Below are 19,682 nucleotides of genomic sequence, written 5' to 3'. Positions count from 1 at the left end.
AAAAGATAAGACACAGAGAAAAATATATTACCGGTATTGCATTGACCATTTCCACACCGCCCAGTCGCCCACTTCTCAAGGTCTTGTGCCTTTCGTGACCAATGTTTACTTAATTAATTTAATTTGTCCATTGGTTAGCACGAATTCAGGATATTGGTGCTTGATTACGGATATCTGTGAACTTATCTTGTACACAAAGTTTTGTTATCTATAGTATTTGATCAGTCCCACGGTTAAAAGGAATAACAAGTGATAATGGAAAATGCGGTCTCAAAGGTCGAAACGTACGTCTAAAGTAATTAATTTTCTTAACCTACATAGTAATAGTAAAAATAATTAAAATATTGTTTTTGGTATGATGACAGCCATACTTGTCAGTAATCTTTGAAGTAAATGTTATTCAATATTCATTTGCAAAACGTATTAATGCCTGAAACTGAAAATGTATCTAGCGTAGTAATTAAGTTTTATCTGTAACGTGTTCATTATATTCATTCATTAACTGAATTTTTAATTACAAGTTAGACTGCGGGCGTCTTTGAATAATATGAACGTAAGTGATGGATTTTTTTCGTGTAAATGTTGATTCTGAATCTCAACCTGATGCCATATTTATATGTATATACATATATGCTTCTAATTATGTTTTGTACAATAAATACAAACAGTAATATCAAGATTATAGAATATAGCAATAACATTGAATAAATATATAATTTCGTAACAGCTTATCATTATATCTTGCTTTTTAGATCAAATATTTATAGTTTGTTAGCAATAGTTATTAACTATAAAGCATGCTGTGTTTGCCTATTAAAAGGTTTACAGTCAGTTTTGGTTATTTTTGTGTTCCTAGTTGTAAGATTTCTTCTAGTGTCCATTGACAACTTTTTTTAAATGAATAAATAATATGTTTGAAGAAATATATAAATAATATGTTTGTCTTTTTGTCCTTGTTTGTCAAACTGGTGCATAAAAGCAGAAATATAGATAATGTTTATTTTAATAATATGATTATATAATAGTAAATATGTGCACGAGGATTTAAACTAATGTCTTAATAACAGAGAGTTATAAACAACAATTTACACCGCAACAGATAAACTGTTTACAAATTTCAGTTATTTAGCCAAGTTTATTGCCAGTTTCGAATTTTATGATTAGGTGTTAACATACATTGTATAAATGGCCTATTTAATAACTTATCTAGTTATTTTGTACTAGTTTCGTACTAGTCCGGTAATGTAGCTTTTAAATTATGAACAATGGATGAGAAGAGAGAATTAAAATATACCGACAGTTGTCTAGTATAGTGAAGATTGGATTGAAATGAAAATGTACTTTGACTTGTTGAAATGAAATGAAATGAATTACTTTAAAATGAGACACAACAAAACAATACTGGGTTCATAGAATCATCTGTCGAAGCAAGTTTGGCTTTAGCTTCGTAAAAAACAGACATCCTCAGAGCAGTGAGATCGCTTCATGAAGCCTGCGAAGTGCCCAAGAAGCGTCTGATGTTTTGCAAGGAGATAGATTGGTTGACTTGCCAGATTTCACAAGTGCGAGAGAAGGAGAGTTAGTGCGAGTCCACGCTGATATATCAAATTATCATTATATATTTCGGTCTAGCCATCAGTTTTTGACTATGATACAAAATATAATCAATTTAAGATTAGCTTAGCTGCTATTTTTTTTATTTAAGGCATACACATCGGTATTGCGTAACACATGACAAAGAACACCATAGAGATACGTAAATCCCATACTATAATGTTATATAATAAGGCTTTCTCTAATTCATTTACTCAATTATATTAAATAATCTCAATATCAAAAAATAATCGTTATTCGACTCAGTTTATATACATATAAACTAGATCATGTAATCGCTTGGTTAAATATTCATTACATAGTAATTACGAATAAATATGCGTGAAATTCGTTCAAGTTCTTACTTATAGGAAATCGTTATTAATGTAATTAGACTTTTCAGTAACGAAAGACGAATTGTTTTTATGGTATAAATACCGTATAATTGTATAAATTGCACGGTAAAAAGTTAAAAGTTGCGTTAGTTTCAACGATTGCCCTTAGATGGCGCTATAATAAAAATCCATATTATGCAATAATTAGTGCTTTTCTACGATAATTGTTGAATTATTTAATTATGTGGACGCCAGGTGGTGAAGTTGTTTATATATTTTCTAGTCTTTATCGTGCGTCTGCGCGTTGTGGTGCGCGTTCGACAGCTGAAAATTATATATAACAAGACGTTAAAAATTTACAATTCGACGGGTAGAAAACACTTAAGTATTTGATTTTGTAGAAAAAACCAATGAAACATATTTCAGGATACAGACCCTTATGTTTTTATTTAAAAATAAATAACCTGTGCGCCACAATCCTGCGGTAGTACTATCATACTGATATTGGTCAAACTTTCTCCTAAAAATATGATTAATCGAAAAAATACAATATAACAAAAATACAATTTCAAAAAACATTTTATTTCAATTATGAACATGTAAGCTATAGTTAAAAAGAGAGTGAAATACAATAAAACTATTACATCTCTGTATATATAAATATATTCGTTCCTATACTCCTCCGAAACGGCTCGACCGATTCATATGAATTTTTTTAAGCAGACTTACTGATACTGAGAATTGGCTACTTTCTATAATTCAAACCCCTAAGTGATAAGGGGTGTCCACCCAAAATATTATGCTTTCATTTTTTAAACGTTTATGATACACACACATAAATACATACAACCCATAATTTTCCCCTCTATGATCAACCCCTATATTTTATTTGTTAATTTAAAAAATATGACTGAGGTTTATATAAAGAAATATTCACAGAAAAACCTAAAAAGTTTTCATTCCGGAAAACCGAACAGTCTCAGCATATGTATATGTATGTACTAAAAAGGTAGGCTATCACATTAACGAGAAACGAAGTTCGCGGGGGCAGCTAGTAAACTGTATTATTATTAGTTACGCAAACAAGAGCCTTCGTTTTTCTAGCGAATGCTCTATTATTTACTTTATTTCCCAAACGTAGCTCTGGTACTTCATTAAGATAATTAGTTATTGTTTTAAGTGATAACTATAAATTTACTCCATTATTATTTAACTTTTCATACACAATTAACATAACAGTTAGAGATTAGAAAGAGAGATGGATTATAAGATTTTACACAGAATAAATACTCCGTTATGTCAACATTTTCTATATTAATGCCCGCCTTCACCTGCTAGCGGAACGGACCCATTACGGACTCCGCTACACTCGTAACGATAATTTTCATACATGTGCTTCCACCAAAGCGAAGACGGCATGTATGTAGACTTTTGAAACGAAACTATTTATTAACACTTCGTTGCATACAAAAATATAATACGATTGACATAATGAAATGAAAACAGAGGGTAACTGACGGCGTTAATGCTTTCGAGCGATCTCTTACGGACAACCAATTTTACTTTTTTTATTATTATTTATTATATTAACTTGATAATAAATAAAACATTTTTCTTAAGTATTTATACTGTCAAAAGTCTGAAAATAAAGAATTGTGGTTACTTAAATAACACTTAGTTTTCCAGACACCTTCAACATTAATTACTTAATAATCGGTTAGTTTTTGGTACAGTTTACCTTAGTACTGTTCAAATTTATCAAAACGTTAACATTTAATAAGTTTGGTCCCCGTGGCAGTACCTTAAGGCTAAATTTAATTATTCAAAACGACTTATATATTCACAATAAACTTATTTCTAATTTACAACCTACATATGTTCTTAAAGTATACGTTTATGTATGCGGAGAACTCCTTTGGATGTTTTGTTTTATTGGTATATTTTGAAAATGCGGAAATAGAAGAGTTGTTAGCCTAGCCCAACATAGACAAAGCCCATCGATAACGTTGGCTGTGGCATCTTGAGCGAATGGCCAAGATCGAATTGTAAAGGCTTCCACTAAGTCGGAGAACAGAGGTCGGCAGAGATACCGCTGGATCGACAGATCTGCTCAAGCTGAAAGCTAGCAATTGGCGCGAGGTGGCATAGTACAGGCAGTGTTGAAATATTCACATTTCGGAGGCCAATACTGGGATAATAGGGAATTTTGTAGGCGTATGGCATCTATTAGCTTATTGTATACAATCACTATTGCCGTGTACCGATTGTTGATTATCCCATTAACCAAATCGAATGTATAAACATAGACTTGAGTGAAATAGTCTTACAGCGTCATTCATATGATCAAGACCGTACGATTTAATAACCGATATCCTACCGCACTTGACTTTCGATTGCAAATATCTCAAGGTCTCAACGATGACTAACGTAACAATTCAGGTCAAACTTTTTTCGACCGCATTCAGCCCGTATTGACCAACTTCTACGCCCGGTTTTGATTAAACGGTTGGTTAACATTACAGGTACACTATGCTATCAAATTAAACTGATTTACAAAACCTTTTTGAAGTGAAACTTCTTTATCGGCTGTTGGTTGGAAATAAATTTACCGTCACATTTTTCGGTTACGCATTACGTTTTTCCGTTGCGTGCCATCTTTTTCTTGTCCCTACCACGGTTGATTCGAAGAGTACTTTCTCCAACGGAGTAGGGTAGCAAGTCGTTTAACTCCCACCACCAGACTGGACCTTTTTTCTATTACACCCTTATTTATTTGAAACACTCTATAGTGGTATTAAAAAAAAATACTAGTCTCTTTACTAAGACATCATGGAACATTACTATCTAGCCTAACTTAAGTAATTTAAGTCTAACCTAATTTACTATTAAGGATTTTTAACATAAGGAAGTGTCCAATAACACTACTTACAGTCTCTATTAAAGGGAAGACACTCTGTTCTATTTTTTAACTCACTGTTCAGCACTTAATACTAACGTGCACTATCACTAATTTAGTAGTTCAAATGGTTTTGTCCTTTTCAATCTTCTCACTAGGCCCGTGGTGTCAAGGAGTTGAATAGCCTCGACATTCACGTGATGGTGGAGCCTATGTTGGTGGGCTCCAGCACTTTTTTTATGATAGTGGCGACGTCCTCTAGATTAAGGTCCCAATGGTGGTCGTAATTGCGAATGTATCAGGGATATTAAAATGGTCAGCAAAATCAAAGGGTTTATTTTAATTGTAATTCCAGTGAATTTCAAAAATACTAAGTAATTATATCTCTTTTTTCTAATACTTGGGTGTGATTGTGGTATTTATTTTTCTAAGAAATTTAATATTAACCTCAGTTTTTTATTATATTTTTCGATACACCAACACGTGGGTGTGATTATGGTATGTATTTTTTTAATGTCTATGATAATGAAAGCCTTTTGTTAAACTTTATCTATTTCAACTTTATTTAACCAATTTCTGTAAAGTTGCAATAGTAGATAATTTTTCGAAAAATAAGGTCATAAAGAAGTTTCACTTCTTACTAATGAATCAGGTTCTATTATTTCTAAAAGCGTTACTTGTATGACATATGTTTTAAATCTCAAAGAAAATAAAAACATATTTATGTGTTGGAATGTAAATTTATCGAGGCACGGCTAGAAATAAAATAGGTCAGATTGCAGTCAGTTGAAAAAAATATAATTAAAAAAGCGCTGAATATAACAAGTCAAAACTGTATCCGGTTCAAATGGAGATGCCCTTCACACGTCAACTCACAATTGATGTCGTGATCAAACTATATGCAATACACGCCTTATCTTAAACGCATGTTACGCACACACAATTCGTGTGATCATGCCTTTAGATAACATACAATTTATCACTTGTTTTAATAGTTTTAATAACGTGTAATATAAGTTGAAAATAAATTTAAAATATTTTCAAATAAAAATCAATCTGTGGCGCTACCCTTTTAACTCTGGGCTTTAGATTTTATTTCATCATTTGTAAATCTAATAGGCAAGTAGGTGATCAGCCTCATGTACTTGACACACGCCGTCGTCTTTCAGGGTCTAAGGCATGCGAGTTTCCTCACAATGTTTTCCTTCACCGTTCGAGCGTATGTTAAATGCACACATAGAAAGTCCATTAGAGTACAGCCGGGATCGATCCTCCGGGCTCAGGTATGAGAGTCGCACGCTATAGACACTAGGCCAATAGTCTTCATATTTTATTTTGATATATACTTTTTGTTAATTATAATTGATAATAGTTACGTCCACTATTTAGAATTTTATAGTGAGTGTTTAGTGCGTTTTGAGAACTATCGTGATACCTTGCCGGTATTAGCATCAGTTTAACCTCTCTTTGTTCCCAAACGAATAAATGTGTAAAACGAAATAATATTGTGTGCCTTTCTTCCTGGTAAGAAGATATTGTAACGAAGTATGTACCCTGGACTTATTATTCTAGTATAAGATCGAGTGTATCGACGGCCACCGAACCGTTCTTTGTGGTACAAAATATTTTGAAACACCTAAACATTCCCTTTCGTATCCTCGTCATTATGTCCTGTTTTAACCCAAACTGGGCATGTACCTCACTAGAACAGGGGTCAAATAGACAAAAAGCAAATGGTCAGGCTCAGTCTGATATTAAGTGATATCGCCGCCCACTCTCAAAGCCAGAGGGCTCGCGAGTGCGTTGCCAGCCTTTAAATTTATCCTACCATGCAATGATTAATATAATATGTATAATACACTGTTATTATATTTTCATGTTAACCTTTATCATACTTCAGTTAGGTCAATCATATGTTAATTGATAATCCAATAATTAATAGAATTCAAAGGCTGTTTAGACATCATTGATCTTAATGAATGAACTGTTATGTTCGTGATATGAATTATGTAACTATCTGCAGGCGTAAATCGCAATGATAATTGAAATCTATAATGCTCGTATACATAATATTAGATAGAGACTGATGTCGCCTCGTTTCCTTTTGCATGGACGCCTAAAACAGACCTGGCAATTAAGCATCATTGCAGAGGCGAAGGAAGCTGGGAAAACTTGGAGTGAAATTAAGAAATCTGAAAGAAGACCGATAAGGCTGGTTTTCTACGCTGATGGCCTATTATGGTTAGAAATTCCACCCCCCGCTCCCATGGAGGTCTCCAGGTAGATGAAGATGTTCCATAAAAAAGGTAATGAAAAATTATATTGTAATAGCTAGATAGAGAATAGATAACTATCGCACCATGACAAGTCTGGTCACCACAGTGTTTCTGTGTTCTCAACGTAATGAATCTCGCCAAGTCAATTATATTACAAAACGAGAGATCAAATTGCAACATTATTCATGTACCTATTGTGGGTGGCCGCTGTTTTTGTAATGAGACTGTTATTCAAACATCACAGAACATATAATAGACGAAATTAAGATATAATTTTGTCAACGGCCTGAGGCGACACGATCATAACCTAGTTTCGATTTTATTACATTTTTGTTCTCTTTGCGTAACAGTACAAGACCCGGTGTAAACCCCAGGTATAGACCCCAGGTATAGACCCCAGGTATAGGCCCCAGGTATAGGCCCCAGGTATAGGCCCCAGGTATAGACAGACTATGATTTTGTCCTTTTAAGTGCTTTGTTGTATAGGCAGGCAGCGAGAGTTAGGTCGGTGGTGGTTGTTGTAGAGATATTGAAATAAATGTGTAATTAAACTCTTTGTTTGAAGCTGGGTGTCAACTGGCTTTAACGTTTAAATATGAGCTAATGAGGTAATAACAAAACCTAACTTGGCTTACTTAAGGGTTCTAAATGTGAGTGGCACTACAAAATGCAACTACACTTATTTTATAATATCAGGATGTTATCGGAAACGAGAATGTTATATTACAATTTGTGAGTGTGTGATAAACTAAACTAAGATTGCTATTTGGTTTGCGCTAATGTTAGGTCTTTGCTAAAATTACGGTAAAATTTCTAAGTATAACGAACTCATAGTAACGACATAAAACACGCTTTAAATTATATGTCAATAATATTTTTGAAAAAGTATTCCCTACATTCTCCTCGTTACTAAAAGCGTAAAGGTCTGTAAATATTATTAATTTAGGCATAAAGTACTAAATACAAAATCTAATGGAGAAACAAATGAGGCCAGTGTAGGGGTAAATCTAAGGCGAATCTAAACTATATTGAATATTTGTAAAGATTGGAAATCAACGCTCTTTATTTTTATTATTACGTTACGTTTACATATTACGTAACGTAATAATAATAATAAATCACGTTTATATATGCTACATTTTATTAATGCTTTTAGTATATTGCTTCATATCTATGGTAACTTAATTATAAGATATATTAAACAACCAGATATGATAATTCTTGTTTATTAGGATAATATTTGATAAGCAAATTTCATAATATTTACGTTTAAGTATGTATGTTTTTGCAATCTTTATGCAAACCACAGATAATAGAGTTTTTATAAATTAAATTTTTTATAATATGTACATAAATCGTCCAAAATACATGTAACTCTTTGCTAATATTTTTGGAATTCTCTTCATTTTTAAGCACATATACTGAATTTGTTGCTCTAGATGATCTATCTTGAAACATATGTCGACAAATCCTTAATAGGATTAGTGATTTCAAGGTAGCGTATATTTATAGAACTTGCATACTATACTTCGAAATTGTAATTTCCTTAGTTAAGCAGACGCTCTGGACACGCATGGAATTGTTACCGTGCGTCCATAGCAATCAAATACTGCTGCTGCTGCTTAATTTATAAATAAAACATATAGTATTTCTTAGTCTTCCATCAAAATAAATTTAGTAGTCTAAGTCGCTGAAAGTTTTCCAAATTTCCTTTATTGTTTTGAAAACCGAACGAAACTGTTATATGTACGAATTATATAATTCTTTCATTTGCCATTACGAAAGGTTTTTTTACCTTATAATTAAATTAACGTAATAAATAAGTCGGTATCTTATCCGCTCGGCCTTTTATTATTGTGAATGTATTGTTACAGAGAATGAATACGATTCATTTAAAATGGTATGCTGATTATTTAAACCAGAATAGTTTTATTTAATTACATAATAATGATTTTCAGGCCTGGCCCATATTGGCTCCAGGTGGCTTGTGTAAGAGAATAATTACAGTCTATAGAGGAGGTCAATAGCTGTGAATTACTTACTAAAATTGTAGTTAGTATAATTATATATTAGTATATATATCAATGAATATATCAAAACTAAAGTGATGACAAATTACATGCCAATAAACGTGAATAAAGATCAAGTTGAATACGCTAATGAGTATATCTACTTAGGACATCTGATAGATAATAAAAAATGCATGGGCAAAGAACTGGACCGTAGACAAATACTTGTAAAGGTTACTGGTCACTGTCAGAAGTAATGAAAAACAACTTGAAAATGTTTTATATGAGAAAAGCCTTTGATGCCTTTACATTATCGTGATATACGCATGCCAAGCCTCAGTCATACACCAGAAAATATACTAACAGTATGTCAAAATAGTATCGAAAGGAGTGTTCTAGGTCTGAAATTGAAAGCTAGAGTAAAGAAAGAAAGAAAAGACATGGCAACTTTTAAAAGTGCTGTTACTTGTAGTAAAAGATTGACGTGGAAATGGACAGGACACATGAGAGAAGACAAAGATAAATGGACGTAAAAAGCGATGGAATGTCTTCGTTTTCTCTTGTCAAAGCGTGGAAGATGAGAGAATGAAAATGATGAGAAGATTATATAAGTTCTAACAACCGTCTCAATATTGTATAAATAAGGGAAGTAGCAAATCAACCCCAACACAAGTGTCTTTGACTACTTACGGGGGCTGTCTCAACTCATTTTATGTAAATTTTGAGACACAATAAACATTTTAGATTTTTTTAGGCTAAGTATTTTACAGTTATAAAGGCTATTATTATTATTTTTTATTATTATCTATTATTATTATTATTAGTTACAAAATGTTTGTATTTATTTGTTTGTACAATCATAATGATCTTGCAATGGTTTATTTTTATTTTAATACATATTTATATATTATAAATATTGCCATATTTCAAATTACAAAAAACCTTGTAATTAAAAACAATGCATTAATATCTCCGTAGTATAAAATTTTATTTCCGGCACGTTTCGTATTCATAGTTAAATATGGATTATGAAACACTGTAATTAACTTGAATGTAACACGTAGTTTACATTACTGTGAAAGAACAAACTGTAAAATTCTGTAACCGTTATCAATTAAATGGTGTGATACAATCTTATGTTACTAAAATATTTTTAGTAATATAAACGTAACAACGTGTATTGTTAAGACCAGTATTGCCGATGACTTCTTCCAGCTATTTAAATTAATTTATTAACACAAATGTTTATAAGTACATTTTATCTATGTATAAAGAACAGATTTGTATATTATTTTGTTACTATAATTTCAGTGAATTCCTCAAAAGTAATTGCTGCCCACGGTGGAACCAGCTGCCCACTGAAGCATTTCCGAACCAATTCGACTTAGGGTCCTTCAAGTAAAGAGCGTACCAATTCTTAAAAGGCCAGCAACGCACTCGCGAGCCCTCTGGCATTGAGAGTGTCCATGGGCGGCGGTATCGCTTAACATCAGGTGAGCCTCCTGCCCCTTTTGCTCCCCTGATTTATAAAAAAAAATCAGCAAAAGACATTTCCTATAATTATTCTCATAGTAAAATATATTCAGCTAAACTACACGGTAATTTAATAAACTACGGATAATTAATGTCGTAAAGGATTTAACGGAAGTCATCTAATTGAGGAAATGGGGTTTCATCAGCGCGATGTCTTCAAAATGTTTACACAATTTATAGTACTACTATTTATTCATGATATTTGTATTACTACAAACATGTATTTTTAGCGTTTCAATAACCAAGTAACCAGTTTAGACGACGCAACGAAAGACTTCTAAAGATGCTAGTTTTATCTATAAATCTTTTGTAATTATCAAAATATAAGCAAGAGCTTCAGAGCTTTTTAAGTATTAGTCGTTAAAGCGAAAATCAATTTGTACAAAGCATTATTCTATTTTTTTGCAGCTTATTTTTTATTTTCTCCCGGACGACATGCAACGCTCATCACAACCCATATGAAATACGTAGAATGACACTGGGGTCTGGAACAGTCATTGGTAATGTTTGATGATTTTTTCGTGATCAGGCAAGATAGAGACACAGAGCGTCTTAGAAATACAGACAGCGTTCTAAAGGTAATTATAAATAGGCTGCGAGACAAAGGAATCACTCATCCACGTAATCCTGGAATGCGTGGCTGTGGCTTCCCAACGATTGGAAATCCTCGAGCCTAATTCGAATAACCTGTATTATGGATGTCCGAAATGTTCTACTATTATTTAGATTAATAAAAACGGTGTACCATCTCTATTCAAGAGAAAAAAATTCCCCATACAAAAAAATCACAAGGTACCGTTATAATCTGTTGAATTGGATTAACGCATTCCTAATTCTCATTACACATGAGAATCAGGCCTTATAGAACGGTTAAAAATAATCCGCCGCACTGCAGCAAAAACGCCACTATACTTACATTCAAGATTTACGAAGACTACAATTAGATTCCAGGAGGGTAATGCTTCGATATAAAAGAACCATGTTTTACCACTAATCGATTTTCAAATATAAATTGTCAATTAACAGAATTATAGTAATTATATTTATTAATTGTTACAATTAAAAAACCTCCGATGTTTGTATTTGTTTTTGATAAATCGTTTTTCAAGTAGAGCCTTTGAGCCAAACATACATCGTCAATTTTCAGGATCCGATTCATCACTATGTTTTTTTATGACCGTACGAGCAAGAGTACGAGAGTGCGCAAAAAATAAAGTTTATAATAGGAATATAACATACATTTACCTATTGCAAAAGAAACATGTAAACGTGTAAATATAATCCCTTATATTCATTCATTCACGAAAAAAACAATCATGATAATTTTGTTAATACAAAAAAATATTGATTCCATTTTCTTAATATTAGAACTGATGTATGTCACCTATTATATTATTACTTGTTTAAGATTAGCCGCTCCTTCTTACAAACAATATTTTAAATTTCAATCTATATAAATAAAAATGAATCTTAGTGCAAAACTGGAAGACGGCTGGACCATTTCGAGTATTCTTTTTTAAGTTATTCCTTGAACTCTGGAAGGTTTTTATGGAGAACAACTAGAAACTCTCTATTTCAAATAGATTTCTATGTTAAAAATAAAGTACGCGGGAAAATATCGCAGTGCGGCCACTTTCTAAGACCGAAATTCTTAGATTTTATCATAGACAATGAGCATGGATACTCTAGTATTATTATAATAAATTTAATTGTAAGTTGTTTCTTTGTAAATGATGTTCACACATCAAGTCTTAAATTAAGTAGGTCAATGTTAGTGACATACTGATTAGATTGATAAAACAATATGATTAGGTAAAGGTTAGTGGTACTTTGATGTAGTAGATGTTTGAACGTGTGACTAGAAGGTTAAATTTCGAGGAAAATTCTTCAGCAAACATGAAATACCATCTGTATTTGATGGAGGCTCACCTGATGTTAAGCGATACCGCCGCCCATGGACACTCTCAATGCCAGAGGGCTCGCGAGTGCGTTGCCGGCCTTTTAAGAATTGGTACGCTCTTTACTTGAAGGACCCTAATGCCCAAAATTAATAATGTATCCTCAATCTAAGTCTAAATCTAATCTTGGATTAATTCATATCTAAAGATCGATCTCCAATATGCATGCCAATATAACACATTTGCTACCCGATTGTTTATTCGACAACAGATTGCACGTCATCTTTTCGCGACCGCGTTTCGTTAAATGCAATATGTTTGTTCAAGCATACTAAAAGGTTGCTGTTTTTGGAATAAAATAAAATAAGTACGACTATTTATCTATAGTAACAAATATTTTTGGTTATAGCTACTGATATAAACGTTAAAGGTCTCTACTTATATTATTAAATATGATAATTTATGTTTTTTGTGGTAATATGATTTTAGTAAGGAACGGAACGTTTCATTTTTGTGACAACTGACAAATGTCAACCCATGGCTTCATGAATCTTTGTGCCCGCTATTTTCTAAAATCTTAATATAAGTGCGGTTTGCTTAAGTACAAATTAATATAATATTATAAATTACACAACTATAATCTCTGTCGTAATGGATGTTGAAACCGTAAGTATTTGGTTTACTTTATTTGTATGACGCTGATTTCCCGCCTTTGAGTGTTTTGTCGTATTAATGTTATATAAATGTGTTTTATTAGGTCGACCTCTATAACTTAACCTAATACAAGAAAGTAAAACAATTAATAAGAAAGCCACCAACGCCACTAGCTATAAATGAAAAAACGATGAGTGAATTCGCTTGGCGCAGCGACTAAACGCCACCGCAGCAACTTCGTCTAAAATGAAAGAATTTAAAGAAGAATGCTCGTAAGAGAAGTAGCAAACGAAAAAGAATGAAATATAGCAATAGCAGAATATTATATGCCTAAACAAAAATTATAGACTAATTTAATAAATGTAAATTTTAAAAACAAACATTTAATATTAAGAAATAAAGAACTTAAACTAGTCTTAGTTAGAAATGTTTTAATAAAAAAAAAGTTAAGGAAGTAATTGGTTGTAGAGAATATTATTAATTAGCATAGTATTGTTTACTATTTTATAGGTTTTGGTTTACATATTAGTAATATATAATATAATGAAATACATTTTATATTATGTCATGTTTTTATTAATTTTTTACTAATATTTCATTACATTACATGGTTATAATAAATAATAATTTAATTTTATAGGTAGATTAACTACATAACTTATTAAAATTTTAACTGAGTTTCTTCTCTTATTTTATATGTACAAAAGGACATTTAAATACAACATGTTTGTTTCTGCTAGAATTATATTAATTTTCCAAAAATAATAATGAATAAGGCTTGTTCTTTCAGTTATGTCTTGATTTCCTTCATTAACTTCTTGACTTGAAATTGTATCAACTGTTGGAACTAAAACTTCTGCCGGTATATCTACAAATTATAATCCTTACAAATATTTTGCATAACAGCTGTGGCAATATTAATAGCTTGAACTTTAGCTAGTGGTAAATACAATGTTAAAGCGACCATACTCCAAATATTCTGAAAAAGACAAATATTTTAACCTTACATCATGTTTCATTTGGGTCACATATCTTGCAACTTTTTGACATAGTATAATTATTAATACTCTAAATTATACTATATATTTACCTCTCTAAAGTATTCCTATTCTTAATGTGTACTTCATCATATCTCTGGTCAGCCAGAGAAATGGTGTTAATAAATAGGGTATATTTGAGTAAGCACTATTAACAACCATACAGTGATTTCTCAGTAGACCTGTATGATATTAAGCTATAAACAAATATACCTGTTAATTTAGTTGGCACATTTATCAGGTTCTACCTTATCAATCAATTTGAATTAACTTGTTGTTGCATCATGAGCGGCACCAGGCCATGGGGCACAACATTAATAAATTTTATTTCTGCATCACACACAGCATGTACATTTAAAGAGAAATATCCTTTTCAATTACTAATTATAATTAATTCTACTAACTAATTTATTCACCAATTACGTCACCTAAAGAAAATAATGCTGCTTATTATTATTACAACTTCATACTATAATGTACAATGTTAAATAATATATAAATTACTTACATGATGATTGAATTCGTAAATGAGTGCAATCAATGGCAACAATTCTAGGAAATCCAGCAATTTCATGTAATTTTTCTGTACTCTGTTGGTGTATAAAAACATACTCGTAAGCTAGCTTATCAATTCCAGATGACATATCACTAACAACTTCACTATCCCAATCGGGTAATTGCATTAAAACTTCCAAATCACTATCACGAGAACTGGAGGACGACGAAAATGAACACATTTTACTAATGAATATAAAGTTGGATGATCGTAATACCGATCCATAAGCCATAACCTTACAAATTTCTCCGATAGCTATCCGGAATTGATTTGGCCAATCTGAGCAACTGTCAAAATGGACATATAGGTTATTGGCATGTGTAAACACTAATTTTCATACAGAGGGCAATCTTCAATCTCTGATCGGTCCTCTGAAGGATTGGTTGAAAAAATAGTTTGGTAACTCAATCTATGATATGAATATTGGCATGCTTTTCTGTAGAAATGGATTGAATTGTCGATCTAAGTAGGCTAAAATGGGATTGAGATTGAATATTAGTTTTGGCCGTAAGTCGAATTGGTTCGGAAATACTTCGGTGGGCAGCTGGTTCCACCGTGGGCAGCAATTACTTTTGAGGAGTTCACTGAAATTATTGTAACAAAATAATATTTGAATTTGGAACGAAATGTGCCTCAAGCAAAGATAAATGACGATCACATTTAAACGATCAGGTCGTTATTTTTGTATTAGCCCGAACACTGTAACCACCAATAGCTACCGATATCGGTCCTAATTACAATAATGAGATCCCAAGGTTGCGACAGAGCTGCTGCTGGAGCAGCTGTTGCTTGTAGTTTACAAAGTACAGGCGCTGTCCGTTAAGAATATAATTTTGTATATTTAATGAACGGAGCAGTGTTGGCCTAGTGGCTTCAGTGTGTGACTCTCATCCCTGAGGTCGTAGGTTCGATCCCCGGCTGTGCACCAATGGACTTTCTTTCTATGTCTGCATTTTATATTCGCTCGAACAGTGAAAGAAAACATCGTGAGGAAACCGGCTTGCCTGAGACCCAAAAAGTCGACGGCTTGCGTCAGGCACAGAAGGCTGATTACCTACTTGCCTATTACATTACCAAATGATCATGAAACAGATACAGAAATCTGAGGCCTAGACCTAAAAAGTTGTTGTGCTATTGATTTATTTTATATTTATTGAACTGCATAGAGTATCAGACGTTTCTATTGTCCGTTGAGTGAACTGACAAAGTGTCTTCATATCTTTACTGTAAGAAATAGTTAGACTTTAATGGAAATATTTTAATTTATTACTGTCTGATGTTGTGTGTGTTTTTATGTGTATGTATTGTTCTGTTTGTGATATAAATGTAAACAGTTAGCGCATTGGAGTAATCTGTAAAGGTCGCTTATTTTGTAAAAAAAAAGAAATGCCTAATGACAGGTGCCGAGTCCTAATTGACTTGGATTGAACATTGGATTGGTTATTTTGTTGCACCTGTATTACAGGGAGCAGGAAAATTCAAAACACATTTCAGGTCGCAGATGCAGAGGAGTGAGTGATGAGTGAGTCTAAAAAGTTTATAAGCGATTAAGTTCTTTCATTCTCACGGTGATACGTACCCTCACTTTTCACACACACTGTCACACTACACACTATCACACAACACAGCCGAATTAGGTGTTACTTAGTTTAATTATATTGAATAATTTTTAATTATTGAATAGCTTTTTTCCGTCTATATTTGTACCTTTTACATATTATGTATTCCATCTTGGCTATATGTTTAATATATTTGTTTATTAAATATAATGTACGCTAGCTATATAAGTACGAAATAAATGAATACAACCTTAATTTGTTTATTACATTTTAATTACTTTTGGTTCTATTAATGTACCAAGTCCTGTCCAAGAAGCACCACAAATGCATATAAAAATAATTCTCCTAATTTTTTGTTGCTTATCTAATAACTGACCAGATTGTCTATTTATTATCCGCTTATACAAAACCAAATATTAACTGAATTTTAACTAATTATAAATTAGGATAAGCGTTACAAATAGAAGGGTTTACGGTTAATCTTACGTTTAGAACTAAACTAATCAAAATTAACATCAAGGATAAGTTACAGCGACAAATGCGAAGCCTTCGTTTTCGAGTCACAGTCGTATCGTGAACACTCTCAATTATGTCATACTGTAATTGTAGATAGATATTGACAGCTCTAGAAAGTAGATTTAAATTGGATTTTTTTTTTAATTTTGATTTAAGTGATAATGGAAATGACATGAGAACTTAAGAAGGCGCAGCGATACCTAGATACCATGTTCCTCACAATCGAGTAGTCCGCAATATCGCAGCACAGATCGACGGTAATAATAATAATAATAATTTATTGCAAGAATATGGTACAAAAAGGTGTTACCATAGTAAGTTCACATATTCTGCCACACACAATGCCGCGCAAATTTGTCTTTAAAGGAGTTTTACATTTTACATTATTCGTTATCTGAATCGTATCAAATGTTATTAAATTTATATCAAGTACAGTGTCTCACGCAAATAATCATATATTTAATAATAAATTTTTTCCAATAGTAATTCAGAAGATCTTTTAACTGAAGGTACTTAAGATATAGGATATATGGGATAACAAGATATAAAATAATGTATAAAATTTAAGCTGTATATTATCTTTTCTTTGTCATGATTGGAAATTAAACGGGCTTTATTATTATTTACATGTATGTAGGGATAAAGAATATTTTTAAGATTTAATAAGATTCTTAGACTGATACATCTACATAACCGTTCATTGATTGGCTACAGGTGGTTGAGGTGATAGCGAGAGAAGTGAATGGACCGGACATGTTGCCTTGATTACGATTCAATATTATTAATGAAAATTTGAAGTAGACTTTAAATTAAATTATTTCACTAACACACCCTTAGACAGTCACACTCACAACCACTCAATCTTTAGGCTTATTTGTATATTTTATTTTGTTTGTTACTTTAGTTTAGTCACAGTACGTAGTCATCTTTTTGTACATTACTATCCGCGCTGGGAGGCTAGTGATGTGTTACCACTGGACTTCTAAGGTCCTATAACAGGCCAGAACCTCTCAAATATGGTCAGTACCAACACCTGCAAATGTAATTATGTGAGGAGGCAGATACACTTTATAATAATAATAATTACTATTCTCTTAATAAATGTCAGTGAAACCGAAGTTTACGATTAGTTCTACAAGACTCAAGACGACCGAAAACATAGTCAGGTCTCTGATGGGAGGAGAATCTTATGAGCGTTCACAAATATAATAAATTTCTAATAATTAATTAACACTGTGAACGAGGTCGTATTAGCTTTATAACTTTGTACATTCGAGAATTTGCATTCCATTAGCGCTTAATAAATCCAGACATAAATGTAACGACAATATTAATGTACGTAGATTGCATAACGTCTTATTAATATTTTTTAACAAACGATTCGACTTTAAATAAATAATTTAGTTAGATAATAACGTACTCGCATTTGAAATGCATGGATAGCTAAACCTTTCTCTATAGCACTCAAAAGAAAGGTCTTCAATTAGTGCATCCTGCCTATCCATATGGAGCAAAAACCATAATGCACTGCGGATAGCCTGTGTCGCGCAGCGGTCGATGGAGCAATGTTTGGTATCTCTTTCTTACCTCTCGTAATTTACACCGTTACAGATGATTCTAAAGAACTGTCTGATAAACTTTATTATTGTAAATATATACCAATGGATACAACCTTTTTCTCTCGGCTTAATCAACTTTCTGTGCCAGACACACATCGGCTTTTGGGTCTAAGGCATGCCGGTTTCCTCATGACGTTTTCCTTCACCGTACGAGCGAGAGTTTAATGTGTACATAGACAGAAAGTCCATTGGTGTATCGTGGACAGCCGTGGATCGAACTACCAAGTATGAGAGTCGCACGATGAAGACACTAGGACAACATGGCTGAATTTAGTGTGAATGGCCCCAATAATAAATAGTCTTGTCTCTTATTAAGTAGCAAAACCAGTATTACTAGGATCAATAAACATTTACGAGTAATTTAAAAGGTTCATTGACAAATTGTAGGTGCACGTAGAATTCGCTTACGAAAGCTCACTTCGGTATTTGGTTTAACACGTAATAGTTAGGCAAAAGCCCTATTATTAATGGATCAGTCTGTTGAATAGATTGCGGAAGCTTGCCAGTTGTCTAAGCGTATAGCAATTATATTGCTAAATTGATTACTAAATAGTATTTGTATATAGTCTATATTTATTATGTCGAAAAATGAATACACATTGCCAAAATTGGGATACAAGTACTTGCGACTAGCGACGCCTCCGGTGCTTTGAGAAATATAATAGTAATAAAGCGCGTTTGATTTCCAATCATTACAAAAAAACGCCCACTATGTGGTGGTTCCATTTAAACAATTCCTACAGCCTACCCAGAAACCCTACTGACACTGTGAGTGTCCTAAACATCCTACCCCTATGTCTCTGTTAGAAAAAATATTTTTATTTTATGTAATCAATGCATTTACACTGTTATAGTTCTAACTATATATGCATAAGTTTATGTAACACTAAATAAAAAAATATTTTTATTCTATAAAATTACCTTGGGGTAACGAAAAAAAAATCCTTAACCTAACGCAACCTATTTTTTATGAGGACAAGACATAACAATAGATTCCCACAGCTCTTAACAACAGAATATATGAAATTTTTGCAAAAACTTCCTATAACAATTATGATAGGTATTTGCTTACAATAGACATTATCCATAATTCCGCATTGTCATATAACGTTACAGTTATGGAATTCGTGTTTAGAACGTTCAATTAACCATAATTTATTGAACAATTAAAAACCACTTTCAAAAATTATAACTTCATTGT

General features: G+C 32.4%; 1 long non-coding RNA gene across 1 annotated transcript; it reads left to right on the top strand.

Moving 5' to 3' along the window:
* The first annotated feature begins 421 nt into the window (after window positions 1-421).
* Window positions 422-11,621, top strand: LOC123720494. Its single transcript, XR_006756064.1, has 3 exons — window positions 422-553; window positions 6,950-7,130; window positions 11,051-11,621. It is a non-coding gene; the product is annotated as an uncharacterized LOC123720494 (long non-coding RNA).
* Window positions 11,622-19,682: the final 8,061 nt, after the last annotated feature.

The sequence above is a fragment of the Pieris brassicae genome, chromosome 2 (assembly GCF_905147105.1).
Source record: "Pieris brassicae chromosome 2, ilPieBrab1.1, whole genome shotgun sequence".
NCBI lineage: Eukaryota > Metazoa > Arthropoda > Insecta > Lepidoptera > Pieridae > Pieris > Pieris brassicae.
Note: the sequence above shows the minus strand (reverse complement) of the source record. Positions and strands in the feature narration are given on the sequence as shown.